Source organism: Cebus imitator, unplaced genomic scaffold (assembly GCF_001604975.1).
Source record: "Cebus imitator isolate Cc_AM_T3 unplaced genomic scaffold, Cebus_imitator-1.0 Scaffold18, whole genome shotgun sequence".
NCBI lineage: Eukaryota > Metazoa > Chordata > Mammalia > Primates > Cebidae > Cebus > Cebus imitator.
In genome coordinates, this window is record NW_016107333.1 from 4,346,029 (window position 1) to 4,363,174 (window position 17,146).

The window sequence follows — 17,146 nt, forward strand, 5'->3', positions numbered from 1 at the left end:
TGGATGGATGGAAGGGGTCCAGGCACTAGATTCTTACATCTGAGCTGAGGTGGTGGCTGAGGGGATGGAGAGGGAGTCTTGACCTCTCTGTTTGAGGAAGATCTGGCAGGAAAAGGGGACAGATGGGCTGTGGAGACAGGGATAAGAGCAGCCAGAGGTGACTTGGGGCTCCTGGCTGCTGAGCCCTGGGTGGCAGAGATACCCAGTGCCAATGAGAATGGAGATAGAGCCCCTCTGCTGGGTACAAAAACAATGCAATGGCTTGAGCTGGGCGGGGCTTCCTCGAGCTTGAGCCTGTGGCTTAAGGGGAAGAGAAAGAGTCTGGGCTGCATGAAGGGCCGAGAAGGTGGTGTCAGCACAGAGAGCCGTGGGTGAACACATCCAGGGAATGTGTGCAGAGCGAGCAGAGGACTCCAGATAGGTCTTGGGGCCCCATGGTGTGAGAAGAGATGGAGGGAGAGTTGGGGAAGTTGAGGAGGAGAGAGAGGACAGACGGACAGCCCTTGGCACCGAACTAACGAAGCAGTTTATAGACACATAGAAAAGCAGGAGATAAACAGCAAGGAGAGTGGCAGGGAGGGTGGGGGCAACTCTAGTCAAGCTTCACAGCAAGAGATGAGACCCACACGTGTGTTCACAACAGTGAGACTGGAGAGGAAAAAGGACATGGGTCCCGGCACCCAGTAGCTGCTATGTGTTTGTGGATGGATGGATGGGGAACAGATGGAAGGATGGATGGATGATGAATGGATGGATGGATGGATGGATGGAGTAATTCAAGGAGTAAGAATAAAATCAGATTAAAGAGCCAGAAAGAGAAAGACTCCTATGTGACCAGTTTGCTGGTCGTCATTGTGATAACCGATATTTCCTTTGGGAAAGGGATGGAAACTAGGATCAGAAAAAATCAATACGAAATTTAGAACTTTAGAGCAAAGCTCCACAGGCCCCCAGAAAAGAGAGAGTTGCAGGGGAAAGTCAGCCAGCACACGCACACACAGACACACACGATACATTGCAGGAATGACGCACAGCCTGAGAGCAAAATTCAATAACTCTCCTCTGGAGAGAGGGAAAGAGCAGAGATGAGCAAGACAAAGTCAGATACAGGAAGAGAAGGGGGAGGAGACGTCAATAAGAAAGTTGAAAACAAGAGGGGGTGTGAACCATGCCAGCAGGCAGTGGGGGTGGCAGGCAGAGGCCCAGCATGGTCTCATAGGGGCACCAAACCCTCCAAGAGGTGCGTCATTCACAAAGGGCACCTGGGGGGGACTCTGTGCACATTGGCTGGCTGAATGTGTGGATAGGGATGATGGGTGGATGAAGTAACCCAGAGACTGGAAACAAAACCTGATAAAGGGCTTGGAGAGAGAAAGTTCTAGATGTCCTCTACTTCCCCGATCCCTCCTCCGCTTTTATCCTTTGCTTTAGGAGGCTGATGACACCCATCAGGAAGCTCCCCTGCCCTCAGGCTTCCAGTTGGGCTTGGCCAGTGGGAGGAGGAGACGGTGGGGAAGGAGAATGAGATAAGGAGGCTAATTCCCTGGTCACCTCAGGCTGGGTGGTCCCTCTCCTAAAGGTCTCAGCTCCTGGCAAGGCAGCCCCTGTGACAGTTTGTTTCCAGGGCCTGGTCATTCATTACCTCCACCCTTCATTAGGAAGTAGGGGGTCGTCACAACTTCACAACTATTAGCTCTAGATTTCTACAGAATCCCACATCCTGCAATGTAGCACTTTTGCAAACAAACTCGCCTCAAATTCTCCTAAATTTGAGTGTTCCATCCCTTTCCTGTTGGGACCCTAAGTAACACAGGCCCACAGTGAAAAAAGCAGACAACACACACACATACACACCCTGCTGGGACACAGAAAGTGACAGCTACATCTAGAAAGAACAGGGAGAGATGAGAAGCTGAGCGGGAACAAGGAAGGAAAGGAGACAGAGTAACCCATGGCCCCGGGAGGCGGAAGGGGGAGCGCGCGGATATAGTTAGGGGCAGCAGGGACACAGGTGTTCGTGGCAACCTCATTTTTTTTCTTTTTCTTTTTTTTTTTTTTTTGAGATGGAGTCTTGCTCTGTCGCCAGGTTGGAGCGCAATGTCGCAATCCCAGCTCACTGCAACTTCCATTTTCCGGTTTCAAGCAATTCTCCTGCCTCAGCCTCCAGAGTGGCTGGGACTATAGGCACGCACCAACGCACCCGGCTAATTTTTTTTTGAATTTTTAGTAGAGACAGGGTTTCACCATGTTGGCCAGGATCTCTTGAGCTTGTGATCTGCCCCCCTTGGCTTCCCAAAGTGCTGGGATTTTGGGGTGAGCCACCGAGGCGTGAGCCACCAAGCCCCACTGGCAACCTCATTTTAATGGTAGTACAGCAGAGACCATTCAAATGTCCATTACCAGAAGAAAGACCAAATAAACCACGACAGCTCTGTCTGCTTGAATACTACGCAGCTCACGAAAGGCGGATGGACAGCTTTTTGTGTTGAGATGGAAGAAGGTCCCCAAAACATTGTCCTGCCAAAGTCCCACTGAAGAGCAATATTCAAAGCTCAGTGCAATTTCTATGGGGAAGAAAATGCCCTAAACCAAAACCTACCAAAAAAAAAAAAATCAGATTCTATATGGGAAAAGCATACATTTTTACATTTAAAAATATGTGTGTAGTATAGAACGATTCCTGATAAAGTAAGAACTGGTTTTCCCCAGAGGAAATGGCCAGAGAACAGGAGGAGTGAGTGTCAAGGAAGATCTTTAATCTTATTTGAAACACTTTTTACTCTTTATGCAAAGATGATGTGGTCATGTGTCACTTAAGTAATTAAACGTGAATATTATTTTCAAGACAAGGTCTTGCTCTGTCACAGAAGGTCAAGATCTCAAGAGAATTTCTCCCTGGACTCTGGGCTTCTTTTAATGGCAAAATATCTCACCACAGGCTGGAGTGCAGTGGTGAGATCACAGCCCACTGCAGCCTCCTCAAAATCCCGGGCTCTGGTGATCCTCCTGCCTCAGCCTCCTGAGTAGCTGGGACTATGGGCACGTACCACCACACCCGGCAAATTTTTTAACTTTTTTGTGGAGATGAGGTTTCACCATAAGTGTTGATTTTTTAAAAGAGAAAGAGAACAAGAGAGCTGAAGGAAGAGAAGAGATCCTCTAGACAGACACAGCTTTCATCCATCTGTCTGTCTGTCCTCCCCTCCAGCCAGTCCCTCCTCCATGCTGAGCATCAGACACACAGACTCCGTCTGGAGAAGCTCAAAGAAAGATGTCCAAACCTAGCCATTCCTGAGGGCCCCAGTGCTCTTGGAGGACAGGGAAGCTTCTCCGGGGAAGGGTCAGCAGGGCTTTCTGTGGGGAGGATACAGGAAGGAGGCCCGTGGAAGGCAGTGGATGTGGGGGTCCCAGCTCAGCAGGAGTTGTTGGCCACAGACACAGTTGAGGTGTGAATGGACTCTATGGGCTGAGACTGGTGGAGCCGGCCCACAGAGAGCTTGTGGATTGTGGAGCAGGTGGGGGAGTCAGGGCCTGGCCTGGGAAGCGCTGCCACGCTGCAGATCCTGGAGCAAAGAGAATCCGCCAAAGCAAACAGGAGAGGTGGCTGGAGAGGCGGCAGGAACCCAGACCCTCGCTCTCCCAGGAGCTTATGAACAAGGGGAGAGGAGGAGAAAAAAGTGAGCCCATGGTGGGCTCAAGGTCAGGGCAGGTGATGGTCACAGAGGCCAGGAGGAAAGAGGAGAAACAGCCTGCAGTTCCCTCCCAAACTCTTCTGTGGATGGAGGAGAGAGCAGATGAGACGAGATGGGAACAAAAGGTCAGCGGAGGGAGGTGAACAAGTTTGCCTCTGAAAAACCCAGGAGAGGGGAACATGGCGTTGCCAGGGCAACCGCATGAACGGGATAATGGATCTTCGAGAAGGGAAGGCAGGGTGGGAGAGCAGCTTAGAGGAAGCAAAGCTGAAAGGTGGGAGGCAGTAGAGGAGGGGGTGCCGGGACTTGAGTGCCCAGGGATGGTGAAGGGGAGCACGGGGAAGGACTGGGAAGTCAAGGAGTTCTCCCTGGGCTTAGAGAGCTGGTGGGACGTCCAGGAGGTAGGGGTATGGGCCTGGGATGTGCATAGGAGGTTGGGTGGACACAGGAGCCAGTGGAGGGGATCTCAGAAGCCCCACATGTGGTTGGCCTGGCCCAGGGAGGGTGTGTGGATGGAGGGCAAAGATGGAGGAGAACACAGCCCAGGGCTGGCTGATGCTGGAGGGGTGAGGGGAAATGGGCGTGGGTGAAGTGGGAAATGCAGAAAGACACCACACACACACAAACAAAACACACACATGCACACACAACACACACAACACACGTGCACACACATCACACACATACGCATGCACACGCAACACACATGCACACATACCACACACGTGCACATGCATACACAACACCCATGCACACAACAGAACACACACAACACACATCACACACATATGCACATGCACGCACAACACACATGCACACAACACACACAACATACACATCACACACATATGCACATGCACACACAACACACATACACACATGCACATACATATCTCACACACACACATACACCCTGAGTGTGATGCTCGGTGACCCCCAACCCCATCTTCTTGTGATATAACAACTGGTCTGTCTGCCCTGGACTCTGAGTTTCTTCAGGACACAGCCTGGGTAGAACTCTGGGCTCTTCGTCCTCAGCAGCACACAGATGTTCAATTTGCATTTGTTGAATGACTACTGGATGGATAGGTAGGCAGACACAGACAGATGAAGCAGGACAGGAAAGATAGGAGCCAGCCTTGACTGTGTGCACACACTCACGCACACACAGCAAGCATGATGCACAAACAGCACAATTGGACAAGGCTCCCCTGGAGAGCTGGAGGAGCGAGGCTGAGGGAGCAGGAGACTGAGGCTCCGAGAGAGGGGGCGGTGCATCAAAGAGAAGTTTGAAAAGTCAAGGAAGGGGAGCAGAAGCCTGGGGAGGCAGACAGGTGGGGGAGCAGGCGCAGCCCACCTGCCGGCTCTCAGGAGGCGCTCACGTGTGTGTGTTAGGTGGGTGGTGAATGCAGCGGCAGAGGGGGCAACCAAGCCTGAGAAAGGCCCCCTTAGCGACACAGGCGCCTGATGACTCCCACACCTGCCCTTCCCGACCCACAGGCCCCGCTCCTCCTCCCTGCTTGGGGCTGGGGAGGCTAAGCCCCATGAATGAGCCTTGGTCCTTCCGGTTTCAAGCTGGGCCTGCCCGGTGGGGACCCCCAGCAGGAGAGCGGAGGGTGGAGGGATGGAGGTCAGCGTGTCTGCCCCCCTGAGCTCAGGCTGCTGTGCCCTCTGCTCTTGGCTTCCCTCTTGACACAGTTCTGGAAACTTCTCCTCCCTCGTTCCTTTGGATCCTCTGGAAATCATGTTTGCTGCTCTCCTGGCTCCTGCACCCGCTTCCTCGGCGCCTGTGTAAACAGACCCTCTGGAGGGAAGGGAGACATCTGTTTCCTGTTGGGGCCTGAAGGAAGACAGGAGCAGGGGTCAACGGGTACCTCAGTCCTTGTGGAAGGCTTTGTGTTTTTTGCAGATACAGTGGGTCCTTACAGCATGTGTGCAGTTACAAAATTGTTTTCCAAAAGGAGAGCTGAGCAACAAGGGGAGAAAGAGTAAGAGGTGGGAGAGAAGAGCTCGCAGATGCCCCGTGTGTCCTCATCTCCACACTCCCCTCGGTGCCAAGACCCTGACAGAGGTCACACCCAGGCCCCCCAGAGCCCGTGACCTTGGGGGGACAAGGATCACCACAAGCCTGGTGCTGGGTGCTCCCAGGGTAGTGCTCCCTGCATCCAGAAGAGTCCCAGGGAGGGCTCAGCAGGGGCTTCTCTGGGGAGGACACGGGCCAAGCCTTCTCTACAATGGTGGGGCGTGGGAAAAGAGATGGGACCTGGAGGCCACTCCACACGGAGCCCCCCACCCCAGGCTGATGACACCTGGACTCAGCAGAGAGGGCCAGAGTGGAGCCTAGCCAGGGTCTGCCTTGGAAGGGCAGGAAAGTGCTGGGGAGCAGGCAGGGCAGGGCTCTGGAGCACCGGAGTCCCATGCAGGCTGGTGGGAGAAACCCTCCAGAGGAAAGGAGGAGGCCCAGCTGAGAGGTGCAGGAACGCGCGGACCCAGTGTCTGGAGCCCAGGGAGAAGCTGCTGTCCGGGAGCCAGCACTGGCCTACATGCGGCAGGGGAGCAAGGAATGGATGGGCTGCAGGTTTGTCAAAGAGCAGGTGGGGCAGCCTTCCGGGGTGCTCTGAGAGGCTTAGGGTAGGGGTCCTCAATTGCAGAGGAAAAAGGAGAGAAATCCCCAGAGCTAATACTCCCTCCCCAGCTCATCTGTGGCCAAACAGAAGGGAGCTATGAGAGCCCACAGTCTCATCCCCACCCCTACCGCCTCATCCACCTGCTGAGAGGGCCAGGAGGAGAGCAGAGGACAGCGTGGGGTGGGGATAGGAGTGAAACTGTGTGGAAAAGATTGTGAAGACCTGGGGCAGATTAGAGGAGATGAGGCAGGGAGAGGGGAGGCGTGGCCAGACAGTTGGCTCTGGGAGTAGGGGTAGGGATAAGAGGATGGGGAGTTTGGTCCTGGCTCAGGGAGTCTGTGAAGCTGCCGGGACCACCGAACAGAGTCAGGGAGAGAAGAGCGAACATGTGATGTCTGGGGCTTGAGCTGAAGAGCCGTGACGGAGGGGTACTGAGGTGAGGAAGCTTGCAGCGGGGCCTTTGAATTCCCAGGAGAGAACAAGGAGGGAGATCTCAGGGAGGGAGAGAAGCAGAAGTGGGAGGCGCAGCTGCAGACGTGTCTGCTGGAGAGTAAGGAGGGGCAAAGGGACTGGAGAAGTCACCAGGAGTGACCCCACCCTCCAAAGGAACGGAGGAGGTCCAGCTGAGGGGTATGCACGCATGCACCCACACCCATACACACACTCATACACACAGGTACACACTCATATGTATACACATATGCACACACCCACACATGTGCACATGCATGCACACTGTGATTTGCAGAGTGACATAAAGTCTTAGGAAGCCTCTGTCACCCATTTTGCAGTGCAAGCATAACTGCTCTGTATTCTCCCTGGACTCTGAGCTCCTGCAAGCCATGGCCTAAGGCTTTGTGGCCTGTGACCCCAGCGAATACCCAGAGGGAGTGGGTGCTCAGTGAAAGTCTGTTAATGGATGGATGAAAGGATGGATGATGGGTAAATGCATGATGGATGACGAAGGGATAGGTAATGGGGGAATGAATGATGGGTGGATAAATGATGGAGGGAATGGATGATGGGGGATGGATGGTGGGGGATGGATGATGGGGGATGGATGAATGATGGGGATGGATGATGGGGGATGATGAATGGATGATGGGGGGATAAATGAATGGATGGTCCAGGCATCAAAAACCTGATAGGGGGGGATGATGGGGATTGGATGAATGATGGGGATGGATGATGGGGGATGATGAATGGATGATGGGGGGATAAATGAATGGATGGTCCAGGCATCAAAANGAAGGGATAGGTAATGGGGGAATGAATGATGGGTGGATAAATGATGGAGGGAATGATGGGGGATGGATGAATGGTGGGGGATGGATGATGGGGATTGGATGAATGATGGGGATGGATGATGGGGGATGAATGATGGAGGATGGATGGATGATGGGGGATGGATGGATGATGGGGATGGATGGTGGGGGATGGATGATGGGGATTGGATGAATGATGGGGATGGATGATGGGGGATGATGAATGGATGATGGGGGGATAAATGAATGGATGGTCCAGGCATCAAAAACCTGATAACTGGGTACATCAGGGGCTGAAGGGATCGAAGTGGGGAGCGGGCTGCTGAGCAACCCCTTGGAGAGAGACTTGACAGGGAAAGAGGACAGATGGGTAGTGTGCAGCAGGAGTGAGTGGGATCACAGATGACTCGTGCCTGTGGCTGTGAAACCCCAGTGGCGGTGAAGCTCGGTGCCAATGAGAACTGGGTGAGAAATGCATCTAGAGGACAGGACAGGATGGGCTGGGCTTGAGTGCAAGAGCCCAGTCTGTATGAGCCACGAGTCAGTGACAGGATGGGGAGAGAACAAGTAGGGTCTGGGCTGCCGGGGATTCCGGGGTGTCAGTGCAAAGAGACTTTGTGAACCTCAGGGAGCTGGTAAAAGCCGGGGAGGGAATGATCCAGGACAGGAACCTGGGGCCCCAAGATGTGAGGCTGTGTAAAGCAAGAGGAGTCGGGGAAGGAACGTAAGAGACAGGACAAACAGGCAGACCCTCAACAAACAGGCGGTCCCAGCTCAATGAGAGTGGCATGTTGGATGGATGGACTGGCAGATGGATGAAGAATCACTGAGAACAGAGAGGGTGGAACCCAATGAAGACTAACATGTGTACACATGTGCACACACACACCGCAAGACCTGGAAAAAGTGGGAAACTTTATGAGCTTGAGAAAAGGAGAGGTTGCTAAGGAGAAGCTGTGCACACACATGTGCATGCAAACACACACATAGCAAGAAGGATGCACAAACTCAGAGTAAAATTAAATAACACTTCTTGAGAGAGTGGGAAAAACATGCTGAGCCAGAAGATCAAGATAGAAGCTGGATGAGCAAGATGATGTGTACATTCAAATAATTAGAGCATGGGAAAGAGAGGGAGCTGGGGCCTTCAGGGAGACAGCCAGGCAGGCAGGTGAGACCCAGGCATGTGCATGCACGCAGACGCCCTGACACACACATGGCCAAGCTTAAACCCAAGCTCCTGGAACAGGCTCGGTGCGTTTTTGTGAATGGATACATGGTGGGTGAGAGGATGGGTGGGATAGTCCAGAGGGTGAGAACAAAAACCTTCTGAGAAAGGCCCCAGAGAGAAGGAGGCATCTGAAATTATTCTAATTTGGTTGTGATACCAGTTTCCCGATGGGACCACTTACTGTTACATAAACAGAATGGGGAACAGACAACACACCACACACACACACACACACAAACACACACACACGTACACACACATCCTCAAGAACAGGGCCAAGTCCAAAGGGAACTGGAAAAGATGAGGGAGAAACGAAGGGCAAATGAGGCCAAGAAGGGGAGTGACAGAGCACTTGGAGACCCCAAGAGACAAATGAATGCCCAGACAAGGTTTGGGGTGCCCTGAAACCTAAAAGAGGGAGCCAGAAGGGGACACGCATGTGTTCACTGCAGCCTTATCTGTAATTGTGAAAAGGTAGAAACGACCTAAACATCCTTCCCTGGGACAATGTCTAAATAAACTCCAGTGCCTCCCTTCTCCAGAATCTTACACAGCAAAGGAAAAGAACGTAGTGCAATTCTCTGTTCTAAAGGGGGAAGGAAACCCTTTGGGGGTTGTTGGGGGTAAAAGCCCCTGGGGAATAATGTATACAGTATGAGGCCATTTCTTTAAAAAACAACAAACCGTATTCTGCATTTTCTAGAGGAATATATACGCTTCCATTTCCAACTGTTCATTGACTTTTTAAAAATATTGGCCATTTTTACATTGGCCTTTTATTGTGTAACCTTGCTAAACTCGCTTTATAGTTCTAGGGGGTTTTTGGTAGACTTTTTTGGAAGTTTCTACATACAGTATACGATAATGTCATCTGCTAATGGAGACAGTTTTCGTTCTTCCTTTCCAATCTGTATCTTGTTTTATTTCTTTTTCTCGTCTTATTGCACTAGCTAGGATTGCCAATATGATGTTGAATAGGAAGGGTAAAAGCAGAGCTCTTGCCTTGTTTCTGATCTTAAAAGGAAAGCAGTCTCATCACTGGCTGTGTGTTTGGCTGTTTTATGAGGGAGAGAGAGAGACAGACAGATAGACAGACAGACAGGCAGGGAGAGAGAAAGGAATTTTTTCCCACTAATTTGATAACCTAGTTTCCTCTTAGGAAAGAGAGGATTGGGGACCAGGAGGTAGGGTGGTGGGTACAGTGGAAGAGACTTTAGTTTTATATGTAATGTTTTAATCTTTTAAGAAGAAAATGTATTTGTATATCACTGATGAGATTGGAAAGTAAAAGTAATTTTGGTTAAAAAAATAGAGGCATGACAGGAAGGGGAGAAAGGGATTGATAAAGAAGAGGATGAGGCCAGGGACAATGGCTCATGTCTGCAATCCCAGCACTTTGGGAGGCCTAGGTGGGTGGATCAGTTGAGGACAGGAGTTTGAGACCAGCCTGGGCAAAATGGTGAAACCCCATCTCTACCAAAAAATTAGCCAGGCATTGTGGCATGCACCTGTGATCTCAGCTACTCTGGAGCCTGAGGTGGAAGGACCACTTGAGCCCAGGAGGGGGAGGCTGCAGTGAGCAGTGATTTTGCCACTGCACTCCAGCCTGGGTGACAGACTGAAACTGTCTTAAAAAAAAAAAAAAGAGGACAAAGAAGAAACTCACAGACATACATGCCTTCCATCTATCTGTCCACCCCCTTCCCCATCCAATCACACACATCCTTAACCTTCTGTGCTGACTTCCACAGAAGATCCTAACATCAAGGCTCACAGTCTAGTCGGGGAGAAAGGTGTCCAAACCAAGGCACGCCTGGCTGTTCCCTGGGGGAGCTCTTGGGAGATGATGGGGGTCCCAGGGGGAAAGAAGCCAGCAGAATTTTCATCAAATGGGACACATAGTGCCTTATTCTTGAAAGATGGGTTTGGGAAAGGAAGGAAAAGAGGTCACTGTAGCCGATGGTGAGGAGGAGCCTGTAAGACATCCACAGGTACCCCTCACATCGGGCAGATGAATGTACAAAGGACAAGAGACTGAAGAGCTGGCACGTGGGAGGTGGGTGGAGGGCCCTGCTGAGCACCTTGGCTGGCACAGAGAAAGCAGGGGTGGCAACACTGAAGCCAAAGGCCCCCTCCCCAGCTCTTCTGATGATGGAAGGAGAGAGAGGGCAGAAGGGAGACAGATCAAGATGAATACTTCTCTACAAGTTAGAGAGAAGTGGGCACACTCCCCAGCTAAGAGCAGCCAGGAGAGAAGGGAGAACAGCCGTTGCCAGGGCAACCATACTGGCCATGAGGATGGAGAGGGCCAAAGGGGAAGAGAGGGAAGAGAGGCTGGAGGAAGAATCAGCAAGAAATTACAGTTAAAATGGAGATGGATAGCTCTTCTCCCTCCAAGATGGGACACAGAGGGATTTGATCCTGTCTTGGCAAGTCTGTGGTGTTGCCAGGCATCTGAGTGTGTCTGGGGAAGGGACAGTGGCCCCATCTACATCAAGGGCATCTCTGCAGCCCTGGGCAGGGACAGCATGGTGTGGGCACTCATCAGGGAAGGATGTGGGCCAAAGCAGGAGGATTCAGCCCTGGTGGAGGGTTGGATGGAGGAAGGAGGTATGAAAAACTGATAAGTAAGACAGATGTGGCTAGGTACAGTGGCTCACACCTGTAATCCCAGCACTTTGAGAGGCTGAGGTGGGAGGATTGCTCGAGCTCAAGAGTTCAAAACCAGCCTGGGCAACATGGAGAAACCACATCTCTACCAAAAATACAAAAATTAGCCAGGCACAGTGGCATGTGCCTGTAGTCCCAGCTACACGGGAGGCCGAGGTGGGAGGACTGCTTGGGCTTCAGAGGCAGTGGTTGCAGTGAGCCATGATTATGCCACTGTGCTCCAGCTTGGGTGACACAGCCAGGCCCTGTCTAAAAAAAAGAGAGAGAGATATCACTCCCCCAAACACAGTGTTAAGACAAAAGTGACAAAGCCTTGGGAAGTCTCCATCACCCATCTATCCTGAAGGTCAGTGACAACTGTTCTGTCTCCCCTCTGGACTCTGAGCTCCTGCCTTTGAGGCCTGTGTCCTCAGCAGAGACCCCGTGTGTGTGTGTGTGTGTGTGTGTGTGTGTGTGTGTGTGTGTGTGTACTCAGTGCAAGTCTATTAATGGATGGGTGAGTGATGAGTGGATGGACAGATGGATGGACAGACGCAGTGGTCCAGGCTTAAATTTTCTAGGCCTGCGCTGAGATAGGGGCTGATAAGATGGTGGAGATTGGTGGCGGGGTGCTGAGCAGCTTTTGGGGAAAGATTCTACAGAAGGAACAGATGGGCTGTGGGCGGCAGGAGAGTGAGGACTCATAGATGACTTGGGGCTCCCGGCTGTGGACTCAGGCAGGCAATGACAGCGCTAATGAGAACAGGGAGAGAAACACATTAGGGGTTCGAAAATGATGTGATGAGCTTGTCATCCATTGAGTTTGTGATACCAAAGACAGCTGAGGATGGGATTTGAGTATCCAACTTGTGAGCACGAGGGCAGCCTGGTCTGCAGCAGGGCCGTCAGCTCCAAGGGCAGGGTGACCTGGTGCAAAGGAGAAGGGTGGGCTCGGGACATGCACTGAGTCCCAAGGTGTGAAGGCAGGTGGAAGAAGAGGAGGAGAAGGAGACAAAGGCAGGGATGGCGGACAGCGTGCACTCACACGTGCACACACATACACAATGGAGCAGCCCAGGTCCTGACGTGAAGCAGGTGTTTAATCAACCTCTTGTGGATGAATCAACAAATAGATGGAAAAGGTGTAAATGACAGTGACCCAGAGACCAGGAACCACCCATCTCAAGCCACAGGGGGAAAGAAGTGAGAGACTGACAGATGTACACACACACACACACACACACACACACACACACACAGAGTCACAGCATGAATGGCTTGCCGACTCAGAGAAAAATCCAACAAGGCTTCTCTATAGAGAGAAAGAGAATGTGGCTTTGAAAGGAGATAAAAACCCAGGCATTGGGGAAGGGGAAATGGGACCCTCAGACACACAGCAGGGACATGGATACAGGCATCCTGTACACACAAACTTAGCTCTTACTGACTGGCAGAGAATCTTTTAGATGGATGGATGGATGGATGAATGGAAGAGTGGATGAATGAATGGGTGGATGAATGAGTGGATAGGTGGATGGATGAGTGGATGAGTGAGTGGGTGGATGGACAGATGGATGAATGAAAGTGAATGAATGGATGGGTGGATGGATGAGTGGGTGAATAGATGGATAGATGGATAATCGGAGGAGTATATGAGTGGATAGATGAATGGATGAGTGGATGGGTGGGTGGGTGGATGGATGAGTGGATGGGTGGGTGGGTGAGTGGATGAGTGAGTGGGTGGGTGGATGGAAGGATGCGTGGATTAGCGGGAGGATAGATGGATAAATGGAGGAGTGAATGCATGGATGGGTGGATGGATGAGTGGGTGGGTGAGTGGGTGGGTGGATGGATGGGTAGATAAATAGAAGTGAATGAATGGATAGGTGGGTGGAAAGGTGGGTGAGGGGGTGGTGGGGAGGAGGATGGGTGGATGGGTAGATTGAGTGTGTGGATGGCAGATGGAATAATACAGAGATGAGAACAAAGCCTGATAAGGGTCCAGAATCTGAGCGATTCACAGACGTGTCCACACACACATATCACACATCCACACTGTCTAGCATAGCATCCACTACAACACGAAATAACTGAATAAAGTAATAAATTAACAAATGAATGAATGAATGAGGAAACCAGAGGTTATATCAAAGCCCAGTATGTGAGAGAGAAACAAAAACGTGACCCACAGTGAGGCAGACAGGCACAGACATGGGTGTGCACATACAGACTCACACACACACACAGGGTGATGCACTCACAAAGCGAAGGCCAAATCTGTGTGGGTTCAGAGGGAGAACCCTGAATCCAAGCGACAAGGAGAAAGGGAGCTCAGAGAGCAAGGCAGGAGGCAGAGAGGCGAGTGGAGGGCACAGCGGTGAGAGCTGTTAAGGAACCAACTTGAAAGGACCTGAGCCATGCCTCTGACCCACAAGAATTTGCAGAATGCCTACTGTGTGCCAGACACTGCTGAACGACCACACTACAGCAGGGAGCAGAACAGACCCAGCCCCTGCCGTCCCGGAACTGACCGTCCAGTACAGAAGACAGAAAGAAAGGAGGCGTAAGTTAATGAGACCGTTTCAGATCATAGTAAGAGCAAAGAAGAGGCTGAAGCAGGCTGGTGAGACTGAGCTTGGGGGAGAGTCAAGAAAGGCCTCCCTGAGGAGGTGGCATCTGAGCCTAGCACTGAGTGACAAGAGGGAAGGACATAGCCTTGTGGATTCCTGGGAGGAGAATCTTCCAGTCTGAGGGAACTGCAAGCTGAGCCCTAAGACAGCTCTGTGTGTCTGGGGGAGGGCAACAGGCCAGCAGGGCTGGAACCAAGCACGTGGAAGGGAGGCAATGCAGGAAATGAAGCCAGAGATGGGATCGGGGTCACACCATGTCAGATTTTATAGAATATGACAAAAAACTTGGATTTTATGAGCAGGAGGTGGCATGATCCAATTTACAAGATCCCTCTGGTTCTAGATGAAGAATGAGTTGGAAACAGGAGTAAAAGCAGGGAGTCCACAGAGGAGGCTGGGCTGGTGTCCCAGAGGGGTGATGGGGGCTTGAGTTAGCATGGGGCAGTCGGGCTGAAAAACGTGCAGTGGTTGTGGGTGCTTTGGGAGTTCAGTCAGTGGGACTTACCAGCGGATTCAACATGAGTATGAGTGATGAACGAACAGGGGCTCCAGGACGACTTCTAGGGTCTTAGAGCAGCGCAGTTACTGATGTGGGGAAGACTGGGGAAGGGGCAGGTTTGTGGGAAGATGGAATGAGTTCAGCTTTGGGCATAGCGAGTCTGAGATGCCTCCTGGACATCCAAGTCGAGATGTGGAATGGGCAGTGGAGTCCAGTTCAGCGAAAGCTGGAGTTAGGGAGGCGTCAGCGAACAGATGGTGCTTCAACCCAGTACGCTGGCGGAGACCGGGAGAGGGTGTGGGTACAGAAGAGAAGGGGGCCATTTAGAGGTTAGGGACGCAGGAGGATCCAGCAACAGAGTCTGAGAAGGAAAAGTACGAGAGTGTCATATCATGAAGGCCAAGACGAGTGAATGTTTTGAGAGTGAAGAAGTGATCAACCCCGCCAGGCACTGCTGATGGGACAAGGAGGATGAGGGCTGAGGAGTGGCCGCTGGACAGGACAAGATGGAGGTCACTGGTGATCTTACCAAGAGCAAGGCCAGCAGCACAGTGGAGACTAATTAGAGGAGCCGAAGAAAGAGTAGTTGGGGGTTGACTTCCAAGGTCTTGTTGTGATCAAAGATGTGCTCGAGCAAAAAGGTGGAATGAGAGCAGATGACTGCTGGGGAGTGCGATGGCTCAAAGTCGAGATTTCAGAGTTGGCACTGTCATTGTGGGCGAGGCCACAGACGTGCTCAGAGCTGAGGCTGACCAAAGGACAGTATGGTGGGTATCTGGGAGGTCCAGACCACAGTGCTGGCTACACCATCCGTGGTGGTGTTGAAGTCATCAAGAATGGCCACAGAATTCAGAATAGAGAAGACAGAGAACCAGGAAGCAAACTCAGTGATTGAGGGGGCACAAGAAGGGCTTGGCAAATGACCACCCCATGAGAAGTGCTCGTGGAAGTAAACAATGCCAAACTAAGAGTGACGCAGGATGGCCTCCGTGGTAGGGCGCATGGAGGTCGTCTTTGCCAACACAAGGACCCCAGAGAGAGAAGGAGAATGTGTAGGGGACGACACTGGGCCCACAGGGGCCAGGTGGAGCAGCAGGTGCCTGAGGGACCTTGGGGTAGAAGCCTCCAGGAGATGGCTCATCGTAGGCTCAGAATAAAGGTTAGGCAAGAGATAGAAATTCTGGAATCATCAGTATTTGTGTGGTTATTTAAACAGTGAGCAGGAGAGTGGAAAGAGAGTCATGGAGAGGGCTGGGAACGCAGCCCTGAGGCTGAGGGAGGTGGCCCTTGTTTCAGACGTGCGTGTGTGTGTGTGTGTGTGTGTGTGTGTGTGTGTGTGTGTGTGTTGGGAAAGAGGCCCTTGTTTTAGACATGCCTGTGTGTGTGTAATACTGGACCTCACTCTGTCACCCAGGCTGGAGTACAATGGCGTGATCTTAGCTCATTGCAACCTCCACCTCCCAGCTCAATCAATCCTCCCGCCTCAGCTTCCCGAGGAGCCAGGATTACAGGTGCCCACCACCACACCAGCTATTGTTTTAGACTTGAGTGGTAGCTGTGCCAGGTCCTGAAGTGAGGGCATCCAGGCAGGGGCCCAGCTTGGAGGATCGAAATCGGGGGCTCATTTGGAGCAGGTCAGGTTTGAGTGGCCACAGGCAGACATCCACACCTGGGGTTCAGGCCCGAGCTAAGAGTCATCAACATAAGTGTGCCTGGGTTTTCAAGTCACAGGACTGGGTGAATCAGGATTCCCAAGGAAGTGAGGAGAGAAACAGAGACAGAGAAAGAGGAGATAACCAGGCCTTGAGCCAGGGACTCACCAACATTTCAGCAACCTCTAGAAGGGGTTCTCCAGGGGCCGGCCATCGGAGGACATGCAAGATGCGGAGGGGTATCCCAGAAAGTGCTGAGAGTCGGAGGAAGAGAAAAACTAACGCTTAAAATGTCCATGAAATTTGGCAGCATGGGGACCACCCACGACCTTGACCAGCGCAGAGGCCTCAGGAGAAAGGACTGATGGGAGTGAGCGGAGGAAATGGGGCTAGTCACGGGGGGTGGAGGGGGCAACTCTTTCCCAGAGCTCTTCTAAGAAGAAAGAAAAGGAAAGGAATGGAGCTGTAGCTGGAAGAGCGATGGAGTCACGGGAGGGATCTTCTAAGACCGGAGAGGTTTGCAGGCTGGCTCAGGAGACCCAGGACATTTCCAGAGGGCAGCCATCATTCAAAAATGGTTAAAAAAAATCCTGCCCAAAGACAAGGAGTGTAGGGGGGACAGGGAATCTGAGAGGAATACAAGGAAGAGAAAATGGCACACCCATAGGGCCAGCCACTCATTCATTCATTCAGAAAATCTCCAGTAACAGCTCCTGTTTAATCTGTAATAACAGCACGGATTGTGAGCCTGGCCTCCGTGACAGCTTTTCAACATTTGCCTAATCCTCGAGACTCCACACGAGGAACATTCGTCACTAACTGCGTTTATGGACACGGGAGCTTAGGAAGGTAACAGGTGTTTGAGGAAGAAGTGGAGGGTGAGAGCGGAGGTGGCGGGCCA